Source organism: Mobula birostris, chromosome 12 (assembly GCF_030028105.1).
Source record: "Mobula birostris isolate sMobBir1 chromosome 12, sMobBir1.hap1, whole genome shotgun sequence".
Lineage (NCBI taxonomy): Eukaryota > Metazoa > Chordata > Chondrichthyes > Myliobatiformes > Myliobatidae > Mobula > Mobula birostris.
Genome location: NC_092381.1, coordinates 63,015,861 through 63,032,060, shown reverse-complemented (window position 1 = coordinate 63,032,060; position 16,200 = coordinate 63,015,861).

Sequence of the window (16,200 nt, the reverse complement as noted above, 5' to 3'; positions counted from 1 at the left end):
AGGAAGGGGAAGTCAAGGGAACATGAGGAATCTCATCATCGAGGGATCAGAAGTGGAAAGAATGAGCAGTTTCAAGTTCATATGTGTCAACATCTCGGAGGGTCTACCCTGGGACCAATATATTGAGGTAATTCCAATCAAGGCATGACAGCGTCTGAATTTCATTAGGAGTTTGAGGAGAATTTGTATATCACCAAAGTCACTCTCAAATTTCTACAGATGTACCCTGGGGAGCATTCTAACTGGTTACGTTACTGTCTGGTATGGAGGGACCACTGTACGTGATCAGAAATAGCTGCTGAAAGATCTAAACTCAGCCAGCTCTATCATGGGCACTTGCCTGCCTGGCATTCAGGACACCTTCAAAAGGCAATGCTTCAAAAAGATGGCATCCATCATTAAAGACCCCCATTACACAGGACTTTCCTTCTTCTCATTGCTTCAATCAAGGAGGAGTACAGGAGCCTAAAGACACACACTCAATGTTTCAGTAACTGATTTTACTCCTCTGCCATCAGATTTCTGAATGGACAATGAACCCGTGAGCACTACCTCGGTATTTTCCCTCTCTCATTGCACTACTTATTTAGTTTAATTTTTTTAAATATATTTCTCTTATTGTAATTTTTTAGTTTCATTATTATTATGTATTGCTATGTATTACTACTGCAAAACAACAAATTTCACAACATATGACAGTAATATTAAACTTGATTCTGATATTCTGAACTAACAACCTGAAGACCCGAGTTCAAATCCAAGCATGGGACTTAAAGTCTGTAAATAAGGAGTTTAATTAAAAGTAATCAGAAGTAATAATAACCACAAAACTATTGGATCTGGCGGATGACTGTATCTAGCTGTATATGACTCCAAACTTGCAACATTGTGCTCAGTCTTTAACCGTCCGCTGAATGGTCCAGCATGCCACTCGGTTACAGTACGTGATCATTTCTACATTTAAATAAAGAACTCCATGCATCTCCTGATTCAGACATTACAAAGTCATTCCAACTCAGTCAACCTTGCGAAGTGCTCCTCACAAACGTCTGGGGACTAATATCCCAGTTGTGAGAATTGCCTCAGAAACTGGTCAAGTAACAACCTCACCACAAAGAATCATACCTTTCAGATAACGAACCAGATTCCTCCTTACAATTCCCACCACAGAAAGGAGCAGCAGGAGCAAGCTGTCATGATTGTGGATTAAATACTAAAAATGGTTAAATGGTCCAATCAGATTGGATAAGATGAGCAATCAAACATTCTGGTAAGTGAGTTTTATCGAAGCTATCCATTCGATCTCCAAAATGTCACTGCTCACACAATCCACCTTGCAAATACATCATCCCATAAACAAGAGATTCTGCAGGTGCTGAAAATGCAGAGCAACATACACAAAATACTGGAGGGACTCATTAGGTCAGGAGTATCAATAGAAAGGCATAAACAGTTACGGTACATCATCCCTCTTTGTCTACATGATCTGGATAAACAGCCTACAAATTGCAGCCCAACTACATGATGAAACTTTGCAAAAAGATACAAAGAAGTACAAATAGCATGATACTTGCAAACTTCTGTAATGTTTCCTTCAACTGAAAAGATGGTCATCTGCATGGAGCTTTAGGTGTGGTAATCATGCAAGTGTGTGTATCATTGTCATCTTGGAGACCAACAATGGTGTTATAAGAGAGTGTCTCCAAGCCTGTGAAGGCTCTTGAAGCACAATTCAACCAATAAGTTATTCAATTTCACACTGTTGTCATTTTGAAGTCCCTATTGGGTTCCATGGATCTCATAAGAAACAAGCTGTTGACTTAGGGCAGCCAGCTAGCATATCTGTTTTGAGGTACAACTGCCTGGCAAGATGCAGAGTAACGACAAAAATGGCAATGACTGTAGGAAAAGTCAAATGGAATATACATATAAAAAATTAAGCAAAAGGTCAAATGAAATGTGTAAATTACAAGAAAGTCAATCATGGTAGTGAGAAGCTCCAAGATACAGAGCACAAATTAACATGTATCACACAAAAATATTAGCTATCTCAAAAAAAACAAAGAAACTTTTGCCAAAACAAATCACAAAAACAATTACAAAAATTAAGGGAAAAAGATTTCATTGAACTTGAAGAGGAAATGGAAGCTATAAACAAACTGAAAAAATAGAAAGGCACGGGGAGTGATAAAACAGTTACTAGCAATCCCAGAAAATAGTTACCATTAATAGGATTAGTGAAGCTGTACATAAGATAATAAAGGAAAGAAAATGGATTTAGAAATGAAAGGCTGTGCATTAATAGGACCTTTATGTTACATGGAATCACTGAGAAAGTTTTGAATAAACAAGATGACAGCTTCATCATTTGGGTCAATGATTTTTGAAAGGAGCTTTGGTACTCAAAATAGTGGTACTTAAAACTGTTATGGATTTTCTTGTGTATATAGTTAAGAAGCAATGATGAAATTGAATATTACAGTAATTTAAAATGACAAATAAAACAATAGAGTGGTTCAAAATAAAATTAATGTATGACAAACATGTTTTATGGATTGCCAATATATCTCAATGTAAATAGTGCATCAGGAGGAAATCTGGACTCAGATAGACAGAATACAAAACAAGAAATCACTGATGGTATCACACTTTAGACAGGAAAGAAGAAATGCAAAGAAAAGTAAACCTTTTGAACAAAATTGAGTGAGGTCAGAAGAAAAATTACTCAACAAAGCATGAGTTGACATAAAGCTCAGAACAGTATAAAAGGTTGTTCATCAGTTTTGTAGTATAATATGCTGCATGCTCACATTGGACTCCTGTTAGTAGATACAGTTGGGAAAACAGCAAAGGCATTTAACAAATTCAGCACCTATGACAGAAATATCCAACTATCAAAAAAGTCATATCAAATGGCAGTAATCAGCATTAAAAGTTGGCCAAAAGCTAAAGAATGAACTATTGCTTTTGCCATCAGTTGTTTTCATTAGATACTCAACTTATATTAGGCAGAAAATGTGACAAATAATGTAAAAGAAAAAGGCAGTAATGATTATAAAACACAGGTTGGGTAGTGCGATGAATGTGAAATTACAAAATAGTAAACTAAACATTGAAAGGTATTTGAAGAAGAGAAATGTGGAAGTCCAAGCACTCTGAGAACAGTCCCTACAAAAGCAAGGAAGTGGTATAGCTGGTAGCCAAGATCATGTAGAAAATTAGTACACTGTAGAACCAATAAATGGTATGCAAGCAACAAGCTATATAGTAATTAACTGTGAGTTGGTCATAGGATTTCTAGCTGCTAATGGAAATGCCAGTGGTTGCAATTCATGGTAAGCAACATAAAGCAAAATGGTTTGGATTCATTATTTACTGTCAATTTTTTTAGAATGCATGACAGAGGGAAGGAAGTTCATGTGAATGTTTGAAGCTTGAAATTCACAGTTTCTGGAAGCAATCACCTTCAAAGCTATAGATCTCCAGATCAAATTATGTGTCTTCACCAGAGCAATTAGATTTCCTTCCTTTGCAACTCTCTTTACTTCTTCATGTAGTATTGTTCAAGGAGCGCTATCAATTCTACTTCACCTTGCCCAAATGTATGTTGACCTTTGGTTTTGATTTTTGAACCCCCTTTTCCTCATTCAACTAAAGACCAAGCTGGTGCATTATTGACATGGAAAATTTCCTTAAAGTTGTCAATTTTTGTTGAGAGAGGTGCCCTCTGATACAGAAAGAGGTTCACATTTTCCAGAGTCCTGCTGTGGACATTTACTATTCAGGAGGAATGTTACACAACTGGAGGAGTTTGGTAGAAGACCTTTACTTTGTATATGTTTTGTGTAAAGCCCATTTTCTCCCTTATGCTTCTTTGAATAAGTTGACAATGATATGGAACTCAGCCCCAGCACATGCACATTTACAAGTACCAATGCTTACTGACTGAGGCTGAAGTGACCCTGGTCCTGAATTGGAGATTGAACAGCTTCTCACTCGTCCTGTTCATTAGCCTCACTACTGAGAGGAGCCATGTTAGGATGAAAGAGATGGGGAAAGGTACTGGAGTGATCACACAGCCTTGCTTGATCATAGTTTTCAATGGGATAGTGTCTATGATGCACCCATTGCTTAGAGCCCTGGCCTGCATGTCTTCCTGGCAGCATGGCAACACAAAAACACCACACGTAGTCTCAAAGTTATAATGGCCTACGTTTAAGTCTTCTGTCCTCAGGTGCTGTCTATATGAACTTTGCATGACCTTTCTGTGACTCTGTGGGTTTCACCTGGGTCTTTGGTTTCCTTTCACATTGCAAAGATGTACTTGTTGTCAGATTTATTGGCTAATTTAAATTTCCCCAGGTGTAGATAGATCGCTAAAGAATCAGTGGGCTATTCATGGACATGTGTGAAAGAATAGATGGTGGGCACATAAGTGGGGGAGTGAGACTGATAGAATTGCTCTCTAAGAGTGGACTTTGATACAGTGGGCCAATTTATAACTGCTAAGTGTTGAGGAAGCAGGGAGTCTGCAGAAGGATTTAGACAGATTAGGATAATGGGCAAAGAAGTGGCAGATGGAAGTGTATAGACATGCACTTTGGCAGTAGGAATAAAGGTGTAGACTATTTGTAATCAGGAAGCAAATTCTGAAAGATGAAAATAGATGGTAGAATGCTGGAATGGGAAGTGAAATTCAATGCTGAGAAATTGATAGTGTTCTTAAGGGAGATGATGTATTAGTCTTCATTAGTCAGAGAACTGAGTTCAAGAGTCGCAAGGTAATGCTGCAGCCCTATAAAACTCTGGTTAGGACAAAGTGTGTGACTTTGGGGCAAAGAGCTGATGGTGCTGTTTCCTTGTACCTGTTGCCCTCGTCCAGCAGGAGCAGTTACAAGATGCTGCTGAAGTAAGATAGTGAGTAGCCTTCCAATATAACAAATATAACTGGCCTATGAAGCATAATCATTTAGATGAAGATTTGGAAGATGGCCACCCCCACAGGTTTTGCAATGGTGAGTAATTAGCTTAGGAGAAAAATTAGGATGCACAGTCACTAAGATCTAAACAATAGAGTAAGGATAAGAAATGGAATAAAGATTTTTGCCTTTGACCCTTGAGTTATCCAATGCACCAGCTCTTGGATTAAAGTAGATTCAGTTTTAATGTGAATCGTACAATCCTAGATCTGTGGAACTTGCAGAAATTGCTGCAATTCCTCAGAAATTGAATTCCTCAAATATAATTGAAATTATATTCAGATCGTGTCTGAAATAAGTAGTATCATGGATGATGGAAAAGCTAATTGATCTTCATTGTGAAAGCAAACAGCACAAACCAACTGGTCTGAGTAAAGGGAATAAATGGAAGTGCAATAGTGTTCAGTGACAAGAAAGTAATTGCACTGCAGTTCCTAATGATTTAATAAGTGACCTTTATTGGTTCCACAAACACGATGACAATACAGTGGAATTCCTTTTTCCCTCCTCCGATTTTCTCCCTTTCCCCTTGAAGAATCAGAATGACTCGAGTACAGTACACTGGAGCTAGGAATGTATCAACACCCTCACTCCAGTACCCAGTCTCCATCTGTTGTCTTTGGTTCCTTGACTGATAATTCTTCAGTTATTCGATGATGAGAGTGCAGTTTAACCTGATACTCTGTGTATCCAATATCCTTACTTCCCTGCAAAAAAAACTTCCCATTTTAACAATAGAAATCCTGAAGTAAATATTAATACAACATTATGTTTGCTGCTATGATCCGGCCTTAACTTCCACCTCCAAATTATCAGCACAGTTTATACCCATGGATTGCTTTCACTGGTCATTGATTAACTGCGACAAATGAAACAGAGAGCCCCAATTTTATTCCTAAACTGGCTACTCTCAGCTGAAAAACTTATGAGGATGCTATAATTAGTCTCAAACCTCAGTGCAAGGTAGAACGATCTGGACTCCTGCTGAAGATGTATGCAGATATGAATGTCAAGTCCAGACAGGATCCTGCTTGGTTTTAATTTACTCCAATGTCAAATCTCTAGTTCATAGCATCAATGGAAGGAAAATTTACTGGTTTATGCTATAAAATTGTGAGCCATCATCCCAGAATTTTCTTGCTATGCTCTAACCCCTGGCAGGGCATGGCAATTTGGCTGTAAATATTAAAATCTACCATAATGCCATCAAAAGAGATGGGTGGAAATGGAAAAGAAAAAAACAATGGGTATAAAATAGTGGCTGTCAGTGTTGATCTGCATATTCTCTTCAGGTCACCAGCTACATTATCTTAAACTCTAGAAAAAAAACCAATAAATTATAACTACAGGAAAAAATGGTCCATTATAACTTGCAATTAAAAAGTAATTTCATGCAACCTTGGGAATGACAATGTCAATTCATGCAGATGCTGCTGATGTTGAATTCTTCAAACACAGGCTGCAAAGTTAGGCCAAGATTATTATTATTATCATCATTACCTAAATTAGCTTATCTATAACATGAACAAAATACTCTGTCATTCTGGGCAGAAAAAGAACCCTATAATATGAACATTTAGAAAAAATATTTGTGTTTTTTAAAACCTTTTCCTCACTGTTGATGGCACGAGTGCAATCCCCCCAGGATTAGAGGCTCCTGTAGCTTGTCTAGTAAGCCATTCATATTTAAACCCTGAAGTTGACTAGTTTTTCAATCATGGTAGGGTTACAGGAAATCTATTTCAGACCTTCATCAAAATCCAAATGTATTTGTCTCTATCAGCAATCACTGGATATTGATCAGGAACTATATGCCTGCTAAAAAATTTCCTCCAATTCACTGGTACCTCTGTTGTCACTGATCAATTTACTCAATGCAGGCTGGTAATTCAGCAAGAGAACTTCATAGTTTTCAAAATTCTACACTTAAAGTACAGTTACTCAGTGAGCCAACCTGGAAATATTCTTGAATGTTTTCTTTCATGGCGCTTCCCTTTCAGCTCCATCATCCAAAATAATTAATTTCAGGATCTTTTAGCCTGATTTTGCAGATTTTCTCTGATATGTACAAAGACTTCCATTTATTTATTAACTTGTCATATCTCTTGGGAACCCTAAAGTCCTTATATATAATAAACTGCTTTAATGAGGTGTGTTACAGATCAACAAATGCAGTGTATAACAGAGGATGCCAATCGTATGAGAAATAATTTAACATCCTGCACACCGTCTGCCTGCTGCACTCAGCTGTCAATCTGCAGTGAGTGCTGAGAGCAACATTTATAATCAGTGGAGGTGACATAAATTTGAATCCAATTTAAACATATGAAACTGTATTTAATTTAAGACATGTATCAACATACAGTATATCTGTTAACCATAAAGTAAAATTGGGGGTTCCTCTGTTACCTGCTCTTATTCAGTTTTAATACAATAAGATCACGATCTTCGTTCTTAGAAAAGGGGATAAAATGATGGCTCTCTGTGATCATTTTCCAAAAGTTCAAACTTGATAAAAAGCCTTAATTGTTCAGATCAATAATTGGGAATTAAAGAAATATAAGAATTAGGGACATAAGAACATAATAAGTAGGAGCAGGAGTAGGCCATCTGGCCCATCGAGCCTGCTCTGCTGTTCAATAAGATCATGACTAATCTGGCTACGGACTCATCTCCACCTCCTGCCTTTTCCCCATAACCCTTAATTCCCCTACTATGCATAAACCTATCGAAATTTGTCTTAATTATATTTACTGAGATAGCCTCCACTGCTTCACTGGGCAGAGAATTCCATAGATTCACCACCCTCTGGGAAAAGCAGTTCCTCCTCATCTCCATCCTAAATCTACTCCCCCGAATCTTGAGGCTATGTCCCCTAGTTCTAGTGTCACCTATCAGTGAAAACAACTTTCCTGTTCCTATCTTATCTATCCCTTTCATAATTTTATATGTTTCTATAATATCTCCTCTCATTCTTATGAATTCCAGTGAGTACAGTCCCAGGCAACTCAATCCCTCCTCATTGTCTAATCCCTCATCTCTAGGAATAAACCTGGTGAACCTTCTCTGCACAGCCTCCAAAGCCAGTATATCCTTCTTCAAGTAAGGAGACCGGAACTGCTTGCAATACTCCAGGTGCGGCCTCACCAGTACCCTCTACAGTTGCAGCATAACCTCCCTGCTCTTAAATTCAATCCCTCTAGCAATGAAGGCCAACATTCTATTTGCCTTCTTGATAGCCTGCTGCACCTGCAAACCAACCTTTTGTGATTCATGCACAAGCACTCCCATGTCCTTCTGCACAGCAGCATGCTGCAATTTTTTACCAGTTAATTAATAAACTGCTCTTTCATTTTTCCTTCCAAGTGCATGATCTCCTTTTTACCAACATTGTACTCCAACTGCCAGACCCTTGCCCACTCACTTACCTATCTATATTTCTCTGCAGACTCTCCGTATCTTCTGCACAGTTTGCTTTTCCACTCAATTTGATATCATCAGCAAACTAAGATTCACTACACTCGGTCCCCTCTTCCAGATCGACAGGGGACATTTAACTCTTTGAGTGTGACCCACCCACCATTCATTCAATATAATATTACTGCTTTCCAGACCTTTTGACACCATTCAAGTCTAGAAATGCATCTGTCCCATTCTTAAATGTATTTTGTGGTAGAGAATTCCACAGGTTTCTTTCTTCGAGTAAGAAATTTCTCTGCATCATAGTCCTAAATCTCTTGGTTTTTTTTAACTTGAATTTGTAACCTGTGTTCTGGACACACCAGCCAAGGGATACATCCAGCTTAAATCCAGTTTATCTCACCTTGTCAGATCTTTCTATGTTTCAATTAGATCCCTTTTTATTCTTCTGAGCATCAGTACGTACAAACCAAGTTGACTTAATTCCTCCTTATATGGCTGCCCCACCATTTTAGGAATCAGTTGTTATACTCCCTCTATTGGAAATACCCATATATTCTTTCTACAGTAAGGTAACCAAAATTGCACCACAATATGCTAAGTGTGGCTCACCAAGGCCTCATAAACCATCTTTGCTCTTGTCCCAGCATGCCTTTGCTTTAAAAGTCCACATACCATTTGCCATCTTACCTGCTTGCTCCATGTGCATATTTTCTTTAGTGACTGGTGTACATGCAAATCCCAACACTATTAGAATAAAATGGTGCCTTTTTGTTTCCTTTCTACCAAACTGGATATCTTCACATTTATCCAGGTTATACAGCATTTCCTTTCTTTTTGTCCCCTCATACCGCTCACTGACTTCTGCTGGACTCCATGAGTTACCATCTGTAACCCTTTAAAAGTCCTATTTATTTCTGTCAATAAGTTTTCAGACCATGCCAATACATTACCCTAGATCTTTCATTTTATACACTGAGCTTTTCAATGGGACATTGTTAAAGGCTTTCTGAAAATTTGAATATACCACATCCACTGGTTTTCATAGCTCACACGACTTATAACCATTTAAGTTAATGGACAGAAAGTCATGGAGAACTCATCCATGGTTTCCCAATATTTCTTCTGAAAGGTACATCAAGAAATCAACAGGTTAACACTGCAAGCTCAATGGCAGAGAGAAAATATGATAAGAAGGCGTGAAGTAGATAACAACAATGCTGATAGTGTTTCTAGATGAATATATTTGTATCACTTATCCAGTGTTGATAGTTCTCTTATGGTCACTCCCAAAGACTTTAGTTGGTATTAGAAGTTCCATTTGTAAATATTTTTTTTTTGACAGCACCACAAAGAAAAAAAATACCTACTTTATTTATTCATTTTTCAGGATCAAGTTGTTACTGAAAATGGAAGCATTTATTGCCCATCCTTGGTTGTCTTTGAGAAAGTGATGGCAAACCAATTTCAAGAACCGTTCATTTTGCTAAAAATGCTTCCAAGTCAAAATCAAGTTTATTGTCATGTGCACAAGTGCAACGAAAAACTTACTTGCAGGCGCACATAGCATCATATAAGCAGTAGTTGCAAGAAAAACATAAATTAACTTAAACTATACACAATTTTTACAAGATTGAACACAATTACAACAACTTACAAAAAACAAAGTCAATTTTCGTGCAATTTGATTGGAATGGTCATGGTGTTGCTTAACTGTAGTGATTATTGCTGTGCTGTTTGGTTCAATTCAGACTGAATGGTTGAAGGGAAATAGTCGCTCTTGAATCTGGTGGTGTGGGACTTCAGGCTTCTGTATTTCCTTTCTGATGGTAGCTGTGAGAAGACAACACAGTCCAGTTGCTGGGGATCTTTGATAATGGACGTAGCCTGTCTGATGCTGTGCCTCTTGTAGATACTATTGATGGTGGGAAGAGATGTGCCAGTAAAGGATTGGTGACTCCATTGCTTTCTACAGCTTCTTGGATTCCTGTGCATTTGAGTTGCCAAACCAGACCCTGATGCAACTGATTAGGATATTTTCATCAGTATACCTACAGAAGTACTTTAGAAAAGGATTGCAGGATTTAGACTCTGCAACAATGAAGAAATTGTGATATACTTTAAATTCAGCATAGAGATACTGCATGCAGTAGTGTTCCTGTGCATCTGAAGCCCTTGTCTTTTCTGGAAGATAGAGGTGGTAGGTTTAGAAGGCACTTTCAGAGTACATTGGTTTTTACAGCTAATATGCACTTCAGCTAGAGGAGGAGGGAATGAGTGTTTAGGGTGGAGGATAGGATACATGGTACTGAGATGGAGCTGCAGAAAATTAAAGTGTATTCCATTACATTCCTTACTTGTGCTTTGTAGGTAATCAAAAGGTTTTGGAATGTCAGGAGGTGAGCCACTCGTCACAAGATATCCAATTTCTGATCTGCTCTGGTATGACAGTATTTATGTGACTGGTCCAGTTGAGTTTCTAGACAGCGCTGACACAGAATATTGATGGTGCATGACTCACTTGTGATAGTGTTATTGACTGTCAGGGGTAGTTGGTTAAATTCTGACTTGTTTGAGATGATTATTGGCAGGCACTTTTGGTGGCATCTCTGCTTCTTGCCTCTTATCAACTCATATCTCAGTCTTGTCTTCCTGCATGGAAGTGGGCTGCTTCGTTTGCTGAGAAGTTACAAATTGTATTGAACCTGGTGCAACATCCCAATTACTGATGTCTGATAGAGGAAAGGGCAACTTGACACCACCAACTGTCAAGTGCTCAACATTGTACGTTATCATTATTTTTATAACAGTAGCATTGTATCAGATTACAGTTTTCTTTCAGTCATCTAAATCTCAGAACCACAGCCCATTTCTCTTTACTCAATCTTTTATACAACAAATTCCAATAGACTACTACCTCTAATAATCTTTTGAACAAAGTTCTAGAATCAGGATAGAATGAATAAAGACGAAAACTACCTTATAAAAACCAATAAGGCCTGTAAGCAATACTTAAATGAAGTATTGTGCTGAAAAGTTGCTGGTAACATAAATATTGCCTTTAGTTTGTGTTTATATGGAACAGAAAGCGGTCTGCATCCTGCCATTAATCCCCAGTATCAGAGAATTTTGCAGAGCATAAGGCCATAGAAGATTAATTTTATGGCTTATTTGATTATGGGGGAAATGTTTATGGAAAAGAAATACTTTTAATTTCAGCTAATAACATTATAATAACGAAACTCATTAACTTGAATTCCGCTTACTAATTTGACGTAATCAAACGCCTAAAGGAACTGCATAATGTTACAAACCAAACTTGTACATAAGGAGGTTTTGGGAAAAGTAACCAAAATTGAGGCAAAGATGAACAATTTAAGGAACACATTAGAAGTTGAGTGTCCCAGATAGAGAATCTAACATGGATCGTATGTTTAAGGTTGTGGCAGCTGAAGACCAAGGGTGGAGGGATGAAAATCAAAGAACTGTAATGGCCCAGAATGAAGGGAAGGAGAACCTCAACACAAGAGATTTTGCAGATGCTGGAGATCTTGAACACACACAAAATGCTGGAATAACTCAGGATGTTAGGCAGTATCTATGGAGGGAAATAAATAGTCAACACTTTGGGCTGAGATGCTTCATCAGGACTGGTTATTATATTCAATTATTTATTCTCCTTTACACTTGTGTAATGGAAATAACATCAAACAATCCTGAATCTTCAATCATGAAAGGAGAAACTCAAAGGGTTAGAGAGCTGCAGAAGATTAGAGATGAGGAGGGACAAGGCTATGGAGAGATTTGAAATTAAGGGTGAGAAATTCAAAATGGAAGCTTGCTTTTAACTAGGAGTCAATGTTCAAGATAATGATTGAGCAGAAATTAATATGAGTGAGGGCCCAAGCAGCAAATCTTTGGAATTGTATACTTACTATGGAGAGAGGGTGTAAGTGTGAATGCTAACCAGGAGAGCATTGGACAAGTCAATCTCAGAGTTAAAGAAGGTAATGCACAACATTTCCACAAAGATGTCCATCCATTCCCCCCCGTCCCCCCATTACCTAAGATCATTACCCTCCCCTAGCTGGTTCCCTCTGCCCAACATTACTCCCTTATTTTGTTCCACCTTTCGCTTATCAGTCTCTTTCTCAGCAGTCTCCCTTCCCCTTCCCTCACCTGTCCGTTAACCACTCCTGCAATCTCGTTCCACTTATCATCTACTAGCCTCAGTCTCATCCCACTCCCTCAATTCCATATACTGGCTATCAACTCTCAAAAACCCCTGTGTCCCCATTCCTCCACAAATGCTGTTTGACCCACATAGTTCTTCCAACAGTTTTTGTTTTGCTCCAGATTCCAGATTCATCTGTCCCTTTCCTTATAGGACCACATTCAGCTGAATGCATTCTCTGAAAATTACTTGAGGGCACCAATCAGAGAGGAGCTTGAAAAACTGCTGGAGGAACTCAGCAGGTCAGGCAGCACTTGTTGAGGGTTTATTTCTTCTCTTCATTCCTTTCCAAAGATGCTGCCTGACCTGCTGAGTTCCTCCAGCATTTTGAGTGAGCTGAGGGTATCCTGTGTCTCTAGAGAAAAATTTACTTTAGTGAAGAAAATGTCAGAGAGAAGTATGTTTTTACTGAAAATTGAATTGTTCTTATTTCCTTTATAACACTGGTGAACTCACAGCCAGTCTGATGATCTTAAAAACAACAACTGCTTACCCCTTGCTCAGCCCTTTAAGCGGTTCAGTTCCTGTGTCCATGGATGTCAGGATATTCCCTCATTCCGGCATAAAATGAGGCTGACAAGAGGTGGCTACATAATCTCCTCCAGGTATGAGAATCCCCACACAACGCATAATGCACAAATAAGTTTCATGTCCTCACAAAATACGTAAGGATAAGCAGCAACTCACTGTAGCAATCCATTTCAATTATTGGATCACTGATTTTTTTTTACGTTTTATAATCATTGGAGATGAAGCTGAAAAGCAGCAAGTGAGGAACCACTATGTCATCTGAGCTCCCTTACCTGATTATTACTGTGTGATATTGTTGTTAACCACTGGAGTGTGGTGAGTGTCACTTGACTTTATTTGAAGATTATCATTTTCTGGACTTATTACAATAAGTGTCCCTCTGTCAAATCCTTTATATCCATGCCATCACCTCCTGGTTCCCCTGCTCATCTGCACGATGAGCGAGTGGATGCAGAGTGGGTTAAACCCGAGCTAGACTTCTTCCTCCTACTCCTATTGCTCCTGTTACCTTCAGGATACCTCGTGGCTCTTGCGTTCTGGGTCTCTTTGCCACTCACCCTCTGGCATCAGTTTGTTACACTGTGCAGTGCACAGCACAAAATAATGAAGTCATCACATTTGCTCCAGGCAACAGAAGCTCGTCTTTACCACTCCTTTGGCACTTCCCACCATTATTCTTCCTACCTGATGACTCTCCCAGTCACTGCATTCAGTTGTTTTAGTTGGAGGGCACATTGGTGTAATGAGCCTTATAGACTTTGTCCCCCAGGATTTATGCCAACTACTGAAGATGTCTGGCACTGTGCACGTATTGAATATTGGAATTTATTTTTACATTGATCCACAGTATTCTGCACAGTGAGGGAGCAGAAACCTTTCCTATTCATAGACATATCAGGATACTAAAGGGATCCCCTAGAGCATACGAATGCGGTTAATGGCTATTTACATTCATGGAAAGCCATATCTTAGTTTCCAAGATGCCACTTCATCCTAGCTGAAATCCAAGTAGATGAAATCATTTATGAATGCAGGAGTCTGGATCTTCTCTCTGATTCTGACATGGCAGCAATCTGTTGCTACCATTTTTGAGGGCTCCTGTAGGGAGGGAGTTCAGGGTCAATAAGACCTTGACCTCTACACAGCTTGTAGACCATATATGGGAGCACTGTCAAATGTCCTCATGGTTGAACAGCCAACTCAAGGTGACATGTACCTCAGTAATGACAGCCTGGAAAACTTGAGCATGTTAATACAGTATTCTTCAGGAGGATGTGGTAATTATGCAAACTAAATGTGGGGAGGCTGTTCATTAAAGAGTCAACCATTGCCTTGTGATCCAAATTGCCTGACCCATCCTAAGTAGGTAGCGATGGCCATTTAATAATGGAGCTCTATAGTAGTGACATTCCTGAATTCCCATTGCATGAATGTGTTGACAACCAGATGTGGGAAAAAATACTGCTTGTTAGTTGCAGTACACTCTATAAAGCTGCCCAGTGAGGTCTCCTAGTGTCAGCAGACTGTCTCTCTAAAAGCCAGAAATGCAACAAACTAGTGTATATGCTCTTTGTTATAATAACTTTTTCAGCCTCGGACATGGGTTGCATTTTAGTTTATGTCTAGAAAGGCAGAAAAGGGCATTATACCAAGGGTATATCATTAAGTGTGAGTCTGGTGCCTGAAAGAAGGTCAGAGGATGACAAACATTCCCATTTCATCCCAAAATGGTCACTTTCAGACTACATTCTGTTTGAAATATATTTTCATGTCTTTAGCTCCTAAGAAATGGATGCAAATTGATCCAGTTTGTGGTTTAGGAATCCAGAAGTTGCTGCAATGATAACATGCTCTTTCATGGACTGCTCTGTTGTAGTCTTTATGAAAGCAATCAACATGAATCCGTAATTTGATGTGAATTTCATTTTTTATCACTGCCCTTATAGTAAATTCACTGAAAATATTAAGACATTAACATGAAAACATTAAACGTGGTTAACATGAGATCTTGATGGTGTGCTGGACATAATTGCTACATAACAGCATCTCTAGCCCTAAAATTAGAATTTCTTTCCATAGCATGTTTAAAAAATTAAATTAGTATTGTAAACTCCTGGTTTGCTTTCTGTGAGAATTTTTTCAATCTGTTTAGCTAATGAGTCTCTTGACAACACTGAGTGGTTATATCAGATTTCCAATAGAATGCAACTCATATTGATAATTTGGAGTCCTTGCCACATAGCCTGTTTAACCATGTGATCAGTTTTCTTTAAGATCAGTTAAACACAGCAGTCTTTTATTACTGACCACCAAATCTCAGACATCGTGTTCCGTGATAATGTTAGTTATATTGGTCTCCTAGATAGGCAAGCAGGAAGAACCACTGTAAAATAATCCAACGTGCCTTGTATTGAAGAGCAATCACTTTTTAATATGGGTAAGCACGGTTATCGGCACCTAGTAAAAGCGAAGGATAAATAGCATAATAATTCGCTTAGGTGGGAATAGAAGGGGTCTGGGTAGGCAGGATCCCTCACGATGCGCTCCCGTCTGCTTCCCAGTAACATAGCATTGACCATCAGGGAGTTATTGAGATGACCCGCCTTGAGGGAGCCATTGCATCACCGTGGTCTTCGAAAAAGTCCCAAAGAACCTCTTAAGATCCGAATAAATTACGAAAAGAGGTAAATCGTGTAACCACGCATCCAGTAGCCTCAGCATCTCGCTGAAATATCTAAGTGCTTTATGACTCCAGAGGCGGAAGTAATCTGAACTAAATACGTATATCTTCCATTAAAGCATTCAACTCATCACTTAAGGAGTGCGTTTATCATCCTTACTTCACGTGGATAATCTTCTATACGTTGACAATATAATACAATATTTGTTTTTATTACTTCAAGGTTCATGCCGGGTCAAGGCTCAACGCAGAACACCAGTAGTTCCAATACACAAGCGAACAGGGAATTGAAAAGAATTCAGAAGTGGCTTGTAACGACAAGCTTGAGACATAAATGTCTACATCTAAAGTGGCGG